This window comes from Echinops telfairi, unplaced genomic scaffold (assembly GCF_000313985.2).
Source record: "Echinops telfairi isolate 266 unplaced genomic scaffold, ASM31398v2 ScPeMD7_5592;HRSCAF=6446, whole genome shotgun sequence".
In the NCBI taxonomy this organism is placed as follows: Eukaryota; Metazoa; Chordata; class Mammalia; order Afrosoricida; family Tenrecidae; genus Echinops; species Echinops telfairi.
Window position 1 is genome coordinate 20,805,878 of NW_022109491.1, and position 11,237 is coordinate 20,817,114.

Genomic DNA, 11,237 nt, shown 5'->3' on the forward strand with positions numbered 1-11,237 from the left:
GAGAACTCACAGGAAGCTGAGCGATGGCCCACGACCACAGAAAGTTAAAGTCTCAGGGCATTTGTGCTTACCTTCTGAGGGGATGGAACTGTTGTGACAGCTGGATTTGGAAGGGCAGGATTTCCTTCCGAGCCAACACAGACCTAGCTCCAGCTGAGCCCTGCCCTGGAAGGGCTGGAGTTTAAAAGGCAGCAGCTTCCCACCTGGGGGCCAGGTTGGAACCACACCCAGGTGAGGGTGACTTCATCAGGGAACCCGTTGGACTGGCCGTCTCTCCCAGACAGCCTGCCACGGCCACCGCCTGTCTACAGCCTGGCACCTCCCTGCGGCTGAACCCTGAGGGGGCCTCCAGAACAAGGATGGGAGTGGGTAGCCCAGGCTCACTCTCCTAGTGCTGCTGGCACACGTTGAAGGCTCTCTTCCCCCACCCACCCCAGCTACACAGGCGGGCCCTGAAGGAGCTGCTTCCTGCTTCACCTTTTCCTTTCACTTTGGTTTTTAACCCCAAAATGAAACTAAAGAAGCCTGGGATGCTGGGAGACAGCCAGTTACTGGCTGGGGGTAAAGGGGGACTGGCCATCTAGCTTGATCTGAAATGTGGGAATCAGCTCTCACCTTGTCCAGTTTTGTTTTCCCAGCAAACAAAATAGAGGGAGGAACTAGGCTAGTTACTCAAATATCATTTTAAACTAAAACCAAACAAAAAACACCTTACCCCTCCCTTCCCTCCACCCAGTATCTCTGCAGCCACCAGGTGTGAAAAAGGAGCTGCAGGAGTGGCCCATGGGGGGGGGGGTGTCCTAAAGAACGTTCCTGGAGGGTGAGGCAGCAGCAATACAGAGCCCCTCTGGTGTCCTCACATGTCTTTCTAACTCCCTCACCCTGGCAGGCCCTGGGAACCTGAGGCAGAGGAAATTTAGCAAGCCTTCAGCACAAGCCTGACCTTGCCTGGCACAGTAAGAGAGGGCACCCACCAACAGTTGGTCTAAAAGCCCCAGCCCTTGCAGGGGGTAGGAGGCCATGTGCTAAGCCAGACAGCAGCCCACCAGGACTGGGCCGGACTTTGGTCTCGCTCTCTCTGGGGTCCCAGGTGCCTGGCGGAGTCAAGCTACCCACCCCCCCGCCCCCGATTTCCTAACTGGCTGGCTTCCTACTATCTCAATATCAGAAAAGCGGGATGATGTTCCCCACCTTGGAAATGAGGGAAATGGAGGCTTCGAGGTGGGCAGGGACTCAGCTCAGTAAATATTTGCTGGGTGAATGAGCTCACTGGCCCAGTGTTGCCAAGCAGGGGCAACACACAGCAAAGGGGCTCACTGAAGAGGACTTGGCATGGGGGCGGGGGCATTTCTCCTTGGAGACCAAGTCACAAACAGGTACGGAGAAAGCAGGGGCAAAGTCCCCTCCCCCAACTCTGGTTCCACTGGGTCAACCTCCAGCCCAGGGCTTCCTTTCACTCATTGCACGGGACTCCTTGGCTGGGGACTGCTAAGTGACACTGGCCAGGCCCCTGCCCTCCCTGGTTTTGTCCCATCTTAACCAAGGAACTGTATCAGAAGCCAGGGCCTGGGGGAAGAGGAGCTTTTTCAAAACACACATTCTCAATCCAAAGGGAAGGATGTCTGAAGTGCGAAAGCAGAAGCAGCCACGCCACTTGCTAGACCTGCTCCACAGAGACAAGCTCACAGGCAGAGCTGTGTGTCCCAGCGTGTACCAAGGGAGTGTGCACCGCAGCACTGCCCGCAGCAACAACACCTGGATCGAGTGGCCTCTGGAGACTAACCCACAGCAGAGACCTGCGTGAAAGAGGCAAGGTGCAGAACCACGTGTGGGCAATATACCACCCTTCTGTGAAACAGGAGATGTCCCTGAAATAAAAAAAATAAAAAAAAAACAAAAACCAACCAAACAAAAACCCCATTGTTGCTGATTTGATTGCAACTCAACTCAACACGAAGCTACAGGGCAGAGGAGAACTGCCCCAAACTGAAATTCCAAGACTGTAATCCTTGCGGAAGCAGACTGCCTCATCATTGGCCCCTCGAGGTTTGAAGGGCTGGCCTTTTGGTTAGCAGCCGAGCACTTTCAGCATGACTCCACCAAGTCCCCTTGTTCAGGCATCGCTGCCTATGTGTTCGTGGAGCATCGAGAGACTAGGCAGGTAACGGAACTACATTTTCACTGGGTTCTTTTTAACAAAGTCTGACAGTTTTAACTACATGTTTTGCCTTGTCAATAAAAACGTAACTTTTGCATGCAAAAATCACACACACACACACACACACACACACACCACACCACCCCCACCCCCCACCCCCAGCTTCTCCTTAGATTGCAGGAGGCACGATTCCAGTGCCTGGATTTTGAGGTCTGGGTGGGGCAGGATGATTCTAGGAAGGACCAGTGTGACCTTGGGGCTCAGGGAGGATTTAAAGAAGGCTTTGAAGGGTGAAAGAGAAAGATGGGCTTTCTACTCCTGCAAAGGGTGATAGCCATAGAAACCGAAAGGGGCCGTCCTACCCTGTCCTGCAGAGTTGCTATGAGTTGGAATCAGTGCAATGACGGTGAGTTGAAGGGTGAACAACTGGGAGGAGGGGGTTCCTACCAGGAAGAATGGGGAAATTAAGTCAAGCTGGTAGGATGGGCAAGGGGAAGGGCGCTCTCAAAATGTGATCCCTGACGAGTCCCGTCCTTTCCCCTCGGAGGTTGGTTTTCACTTGTGGGAAGTGAGGGATCTGAGCTACAGTCGTTTTCAGCCCTGACATCCAAGATCTGCCTTTATTGCCTCTCATTTAATATTAAAGGAGGCAAGAAAGGTCCCCAGCTCAGCACATGGCCATGGAGTTTACAGCTGTGAGGACTGTAATCAAATATTTGGAGGCGCCAGAAAATTCAGGCCTGGTTCGAAGGTACAGCAGCCTGGGGGTGACTGTCTCTGGGGAGTAGGAACATATGGCCTTCTGCTGAGACATCCTCCCTCACCTTCTTGTTAATAATTAAGTTATTACTGGAGACCTTTCTGCTGCTTCTGAAATAACTGTTTTCAGACTGGTTGCCTTGGCTTGCTTTACCATGATGCGCTAGGCAAGGGGCTCATAGATCACCAGTTCTTAGGACGGTAGATCTTATGCCACCGCCCAAACTCTAAATGTCTGCAACAAGAAGAGTCCAGGATGGAGGGCAGGTGCCCTGGTGGACCTGGCTAGATGAGGCTGTGGGCTCTGGGAGGACAGAAATGGAGTCTGCTCTGACTGCCACTGTGTCTTCAAGGCTAGTTCACTGCCTGGCAGGCCTTAAAACACCGACTGAATAGATGCACGGAGCCCTGGTGGCATAGCGGTTACACATTGGGCCGAAATCCACCAAGGTCGGCAGTTCAAAATCACCAGCTGCTCCAAGGGAGAAAGATGGGGTTTTCCACTTCCCTAAAGAGTTACAGTCTCAGAAACTCCCAGGGGCAGTTGTTTCTTGTCCTGTCTGGTGGCTATGAGTCGGAATTGACTTGAGGGCAGTACGTTTGTTTTTGGTTGGGTGGCTAGATGAACAGCTCAGCCACTGAATCCCAGAGTGCCCTTGGCCAAGTTGCTTTCTACGGCCGAATCTCAGTTTCCTCTTCTGGAAAATGAGGATGACAAGAACAGAAATTGCCTCCTAGGGTTAGATAAGGGTCCGTGGAGAGAAGTTGGGCGAGAGCGCTTTGCTAATCAGACCAGGCTAAACCAGGAGGAAGGAACATACCCAAGAATGAGCAGATCTGCGGGAAAGCGGTTAGAAAACTGTAAAGCAGTGATCAAATGAGTTACAACTGAAGCGGATACACAGGTCACTCTAGTCCACTGCTTGTTCCCATGTCCAAAGTATATTTTCTCAGGAGGTCTCTATTTTAAGGAAGCACAAAAGTTCCTCATCAAAACCTTTGTCCAGATTCCAATGTGACACACATGGCTATGGTTACCACTGTAAGTACATTGCACACAGCTGGGCACTGAGAATATTTGCCAAAGGACGACACTGGCAAATGGGGCCCTGAGGGTGATAGTGGAGTAGAGGGAGGGGAGGAGGTGAAGGGAGCAGGAGGAGGTGTCCGATGTGTGGGTGCCCCGCCTCATGATCAAGGTGGTGCTGCACAGAGGGGAGGGGAGAATGACAGGATGGGTGCCCTTGGCCAAGCCATCAGCCTCTTTCTATACCCCCGGAACCGCCACTGTCACTTTCCACAGCAATTACTCGGTAAGTGCCAATTCCTGATTGCAGCCTGGAAAATTGGAACCAGGCTCATCACCAGGTTCTCTCGTGTTAGACAGGTTGGGACACAAGTTCCTTCCTGCCTCTAGGCGGTGGACTCCTCAGGTGGGCCAGGACACCCTCGATGGTGCAAGCTGGCTGAGGATGCCAGTGGGTCCCACCATGGCCCCCAGCACTGCTGAATGGGATACACACTTTTGGAGCTGTCTCCCGGTGCGACATACAAACGCTGCTATGCAGGCTCCTCCCTGACTCTCCCTCACCCTCAGTGCTAGCTGGTAACCAACACCAAGCTTCCAAAGCAGGTGTGTGTCTGTGTGTTGGGGGGTGGGGTGGGGCATGAACTGAGGACTGCCTCTGTGTGCCCTGAGACCAACTGTTCCCTTTCCAAGCAGAACTGAACTGTGGGAAGAGGCAGGGTTTGGAGTCAGTCGGCCTTGGACCTGCGCCACATTTGGCCTTATCTGTAAAATGGGGATGGTAAGGCTACCTGCCTGGGACTTGATGTGAGGATTTCATGAGGGTGCCTGTAGAAGCCAGGCACAGAGCCTGGACAGAGCAGGTGTATAGAGAATGTGTTCAGACTGTTACTTCCTACCCCCAAGCCAGTGACAGCCAAATCTTTCTCTTTGCTCCATTCAGCCCCCTCACGGGCTGGGCGACTTCGGCTGGCATGCTAGGATGCTCTCCTCCGGAAGGACAGCACTCTCCAACTGCCCTTCCCATTCCCACGGGCCCGCCCCAACCTCGCCCTCTTCTCTCATCTGGATGCTTGCAAAGCCTCCTCCCTGTCGTCATTCTTATTCACTCTAACTCACTGGCCCAATTCCTCAACTGGTAAAATTCCCTGCTCTGGAATCTTCCATGGCTCCCCAAAGCCTCAGCTTTTCAGCTGGTGTCCAACACCGGTTGCAACTTTCTGGCCCCTTCCCTCCTTTCCATCTAGAGTCTGCTGCATCAGCAAAACTCACCTCCTTGGTGTGTCCCTAAATGCTTGCTTACCTGCTGCCCCACCCCCACCACCACACTGTCTTTGCACACACCATCCTGAGAGCTACAGCCCCACCCTCTGCCTGGAAGAGCCCAGGCCCCCCTCAAGAGGGCTTCCCTTTCCTCTGGCTCCGGAGTCTTTCTTCACAGACAAAGCCTTCCCTCAGTAGACACTTAATTACACAGTCATGCAGTCTCTCATAATTGTAGCCTTGTCTCCCTGTCAGACCATACGTGCCCAGGGCCAGCAGCCCCGTCTGCTCCTCTCCATCCTCAGAAGCCTGGCTCAGAGTGGGGGTGTGAAGGGGAAGGCAGGGTTGGCGGGGCAGGAACCTCGGGCTGAAAGTGCTTTTCAAGCCCCATTCTGTTCCAGGCCGAACCCAGTTCTAGCTCCAACCCCTTGGGATGCCTTCTTTTGCACTTGTCCTTTGAGGCAATGGCTCACTTCTCTATCAGCAGGCAGTTGGTGGTCCTATCCCGTGAGGGGCGGATTGGGGGAGGCCTTGGTGGAGGGCCAGGGCTAAGGCTCTAGTTTGGCGCTGGCAGGGTCTTGCTCTCAGATTCTAAGTCCAGCCACCCCAGCCCACCCCCTACTGCGTCAGCTTCCTTACTGTGACACAGAAACAAGAATCTCCGCTGTGGAGTTTGGATTGGGGCTGTCCTGAAGGCAGCTGTGGCTCCAGCTGATTCTGACAAGGCTGCATGAGGAGAGGGCCTTGAAGCTGGTTTTCATTTCCGCAAGATGTACCAAATCTGAATCTACATTGTAACCAAGCCTTTTGTATGCACCAGAATCACTGCTAGGATCTGGGTACCTGGTAAAATTTAGTCTGTCTCTAGTAGAAAACAAAAAGAATTATTCTCAGCAGGGGACTACACCAGGAAGGACCAACTGGAGGCGGGGCAGCTGTAGTCAGGGCTGGAAATCTGGCCCCACACACCTCACCACCTCCATTCAATTCTGCTCGATGACTAGATTTCATTCTGCTCAGGTGCTCAATTCCACAGCCCTCGTCCTAGCCAGGTCTGACAGATGCTGCCAGGGCTGGGCGGGGCTGGGGTGGCCAGCTTTTGCAAACAAGCTATCCCGTCTGACACAAAACTCAAAACAATCACACTGCCATCAAGTAATTTCTGACTCATAGTGAACCTATAGTGCAGGGGAGAACTGCCCCTGTGTGTTTCCAAGGCTATAAATCAGTATGGGAGCAGAAAGCCTCATCTTTTCTCTGCAGATGAGCTGGTAGGCTTGAACTGCCAATCCTGCTCGTAGCAGTCCAACTCCTAAGCCACTACACCACCAAGGCTGCTGCCTGAAACAAAGGTGACACTATCACTTCCTGTGAAGTGGGTCTTTCCATTCCAAGGTAATACGGAAGGTGACGGAGGTTCAGGTAATTGGGCAACCCATGGTCACACGGCAGGGATAAGCCAAGCTAGACCACGAACCCAGGACACCAGCTTTTCCCAGAGGGCAGCTCTCAAAACCAGGGTCCTTTTAAATGTTGATTCCTGCCTCCAGACCTACCAGAGTGACTCTTTCAGGGGGCAGCTCAGGAACCTGAACGGGACAGATGAGGAGCTTTAGGGACAGAGAAGTAAAGTGACCACCAAGAACATACTTTCAGCAAGCTGCCATCTGGGGCTCAATAAAGTCTGACTCCAGAGCCAGCAGTCAGACTTCATGGAGGTGGCAGCATTTAACAGTGTGGGCCTTGGAGGGAAGAGGGCATCACCAAACCACAGAGCCTAGTGCCTACACCCAGCAGGTCTTGGGAGTCATGTGTCCTGGCTGCTCAGAATGAGAGAGCCAGGGGAGGGGATGGCTTAGTCCCCACTCAGGCCCAAGCTAGCCCAGTTTAGCTGTGTGATGAGCTCAGAAGCTGGGAAAATGTCAGCAATCCTTCCTTGCAGAACAGATGGCAGGCCCGAGAAGGCAGTGTGAGGAGTGGGCTAATAGGCAGATGAAGCAGTGCACTTGGGAGTTAAAAGCTGTGGGCCTGGGGGACAACGACAAATCAAGCGCCTGTGCTCTAAACCCCCCACACCAACACTGCCTTGCTGTGGGACTCCGAGCAAGGCCTTGTGCCTCTCTGGGCCCCCATTCTTCACTCACCCCATGAACTGAGGAGAACTCCACGGGCTTCTGACTTCCTTCTGGGACCGTTGTGAGCAACAATGGTCAGGACAGAGGCTGGCAGGTTCCACAATGCCTCACACAGCTCTCGAGATGGGGAGGATTATGCCTATTATTTATCAGACCAGCCCAAAGGTGCTTTCCCTGTTACCTGAACTCCAGCCAAGACGGGGTGGGCAGAGGCTAGGCCCTGTCTTGTTCCCACAGAGAGAAAAGTGACCCAGATATTACTAGGAGGGGAAAGGAGTTCACATTTATCAGTTACCCGTACATCCATATGTATGTACATACACATATAATCTCATTTAATCCCCTCAATCCTACAGCGTAAAGGTGATTATCTTGAGTTTCTAGGGGAAGGAAAAACTGAAGCTCAAAGACAGCAATCTGCCCAAGATTACACAGGCATTGAGTGATGCCAACCAATTAAAACCAGGTGGCTCTAACACCCACACACTCTACTCTTAAGGTTTAGTAAAACCAAGCCTTTGCTGTTTTTACCCCACCAGAGTGCTGAAGGAGCCCTGGGGACAAAGTGGGTGAGGCATTGGGTGGTTCAAAACCACCAGCCACTCTGTGGGAGAAAGATAAGGCTGTCTTTTCTGGTAAAGATTTAAAAGTCTCAGAAACCAGAGGGGGAATTTCTACTCTGTCCTATAGGGTCATTGTGAATCAGAATCGACTATGGCAGTGGTTTGGTGTTTTGGCTTAACGAGAGATGAGCTGTGACCAGCCAAGTTTCTCAGATAGGCAATCTTGGTTTTCGATTCTCTGAAATGGAAAGCTCTTGTGATTTTCAACAGATGCAAACCCTACAGGCCTTGTTCACCTCTGATCCCCATTGTTTGCCCACCTGGCAAACGGTAAGGGCTCAGTAGAACCTTGGTGAACTGAAATCACAGAAAGGTCCGAGGGGCCAGAGGTCAGTAGGATGCAGAGTCACGGTCTTGGTTTCTTGGGTTCTCATACGGTCTATTTCCTAAGATGGTAGAGTCCCTGAACTGCACAGATTTCAAGCTTTTGTAGAAGACCACAGAAGTCTGCACACACATTTTTCCTTGGCTTCCAACAGGCAGCCTAGCGTGGTAGCTGGGTCGGTAGCAGAACATGCATGGTGGAAGGGGTAAGCCAGGCCTTATCATTTCCAGGCCTGGCCAGGAGCTGGCCCAACAGATGCCCTCCACAGCGCGCAACCCCCTTCCCCGCTACCGCCCCCTGCCCCATTCAGACTCCTCAGCAATGCTTCCCCCTCAACCCCGAACCTGCTCCCCACCCCCACCTCTCCCACTTCACCCAGTTCTAGGTGGACTCCAGAGACCGGCTCCATGGGGTCGCTCTTCTCTGCAAAAGGCACTGTTGTTAGATGCGTCCATTCTATTCTACCTCAGTGACCAAAGGCGATGGAGCAGAACTGCCCCACAGGGTTTTCCAGGCTGAAGTCTTTACAAAGAGCAGTCCTGAGGCATAGTGGTAAAGCGCTCCATTGCTAACTGATACTTCGAGGACAATCCGACTCTGTCCTGTCATATCATTAAGGGTCAGAATCGACTGGACGACAACAGGTTTAGGCTGGCATTAATCTTACGGAAGCAGATCACCAGGTCTTTCTTGTGTGGAACGCTGGGTAGTAGCATTTCCCTAATTCAGGCTACTCCACTTGGCAGCTGAAGCCAGCCCTCCAAGACATGGCTGCAGCAGATGCCTTCAACCCCACCTTCAGCTACTCTTCTTCCACCCAAGTTGGTTTATTTGTGGTTCCTGGCCTGTCTTTGCTCATATGCTTCCCTTAGCCTAGACGGGCCTTTAAATCATCCCTTCCCTTCTGCTGGTCCCAATCTACAAAGCCATCCCAGTCCAGCTCACACACTGCCCCTTCCTCCTGGCAGCCTTTCTGACCCTTTGCCCAGACAGGACCTGTCTCCTACAACGTGCCAGCGCAGGTCATGAGCACCGCTCCTTTGTCTGTGATTAAGCACATCTTTAACTAGGAAGATGAGACTCAGGTGCAAACAGGTGACCTTTTAGTTACCTTAGAAAGTGGAGCTACCCAAGAGACCAACTCTGTCATTTTTCAGATGGAAAAATTGAAACCCCGTGAGAGAAAGAGGAGGAGCCATGGTACATGGATTTAACCAGAAGGTCAGTGGTTCAAACCCACTGGCTGCTCTTCCTAAGATAAGGCTGCCTGCTTCTGTAAAGATTTAGTCTTGGACACCCCAGGGAGCAATTCTACTCTGTCCTACAGGGTCATTGAGTCAGAATGGGCTTGATGGCAATCAGTTTGATTTTGAACACTTGGCTGAAACCTCACAGCAACCTCGGCATCTGCCCTGTAGCATTTCTTTAAGGATCCTATGCTTAGGGCAAGGATTCTTGTTCTCATTTTACAAGTGAACTCACTGAAGCGCGGGGAGTTCTCGTCTCCAAGAGCAGATGAGAAGGTGGAAACCAGAACCCTGACCCACGCTCACATCCAGACAAGGAACCAAGTTCCCTCTCCCCACCCCCACCAACTAGTTCACGTAATGTGTGACGCTCAAGGCACACAGTAAAAGGTCAATGGGCGTTAAGAGACTGTCATTACCCACCAGTGGGCGGGTAACACCAGCCTGAGAGTGATCTCTTCAGAGACAGTGCCATGGGGCAGCACCCAGCAGTCCTGGCTTGCTCTGCGGGTCCCTGTCCTTCTCCGGGCCTCAAGTCTCATCTATAAGACAAGGAGGCTACAACAGCTGATCTCAATTCCTGCCCCAAAGTCCTAGGAAATCCTGGGCTCCCTGACAGCAAGACTTCAGCTGTCGGAGGAGCCTCCCTCAGCTGGGGCCTTTGTTCACCGACTCTAAAGGGAAGCAGGAAAACCAACTAGGCTGACAACTACAAAGTGACTTTATTCCTAAATGCCACTGGCCGGGCAGGACCTGCCTTAAAAAGACAAGATGGACAATCCAATGGGCTCCCAGCGCACTCACGCTTGCTCCCTCTCCCTCGCGCGTGTGCGTGGGCACGCGCACACGCACATCCCTGGGCACACCTGCCTATCTTTGAAACTGGCAAAGAGAAAGCAGGACTTGAGTCCTAAATAAGGGGCAGTGAGTCTGAGCTCTATTGAAAGGATGAGCTGTATTCCTGAACAGCCAGGGGCAGTGGAGCGGAGGGTTCAGGGCCAGGCTGGGGGATCTCTGTCCCAGCTCTGCTAGCTGAGGACATAGGACATGCGACTTTCCTTCTCTGATACTTAGGAAGACTGACCCTGCACATGCGTTTCTATCTATATGCTCCCAACAACCCGGGGAGGTTGGCAGACATCCTTTCTTTACAGATAGGGAAACTGAGTTTGGGGGTGGTGGCGTCTCATTCAAGGTCACACAGCTGTAAGGTGGCCAAACCCCAGGGGTCTCAGACTCCAAACTTCTAACCCGAACTCAAAGGTGGTCAGATTAAGAACCTCTCACCCATCTTCAACCTGAATCAAGATTCCCAGCATATCTAAGGTAGCCCTGAACCTTGCTCAGCTGCCCACTTGGGTGGCCTGCAAGATGCTGGCCCCAGGCCCCATGGTCCAGCTGCCTAGGACGCTGACCCCCTGTAAATGGCAATACTCAAGCTGGCAAGAACACAGCCCCCACCCCACCCCCAAGCCAGGCTACATAAACGCCCAAGTGATATCACATCCTGCAGGCTCCAAAATAGCCCAGGCCTGCCCACATGCGATCACAAAGTGCCAGGCCATGCAGGGCCAAGCCGGCAGGGGTGTCCAGCTAGTGGCACCCCCCTCACAAACACTCAAGCAACTAAAGCAGAAGCCTCAGGGCATGAAGGCCCCACACTCCCACCACTGCCAGGCAGCCTGGCCCCACCCACCCAG

General features: G+C 52.8%; 1 protein-coding gene across 5 annotated transcripts in view; it reads right to left on the reverse strand.

The window, feature by feature from the left end:
- The window catches only part of DLGAP4 (DLG associated protein 4), a 132,456-nt gene that overhangs the window by 46,996 nt on the left and 74,223 nt on the right, over positions 1-11,237 (reverse strand). The gene's annotated exons all lie outside the window — the stretch shown is intronic.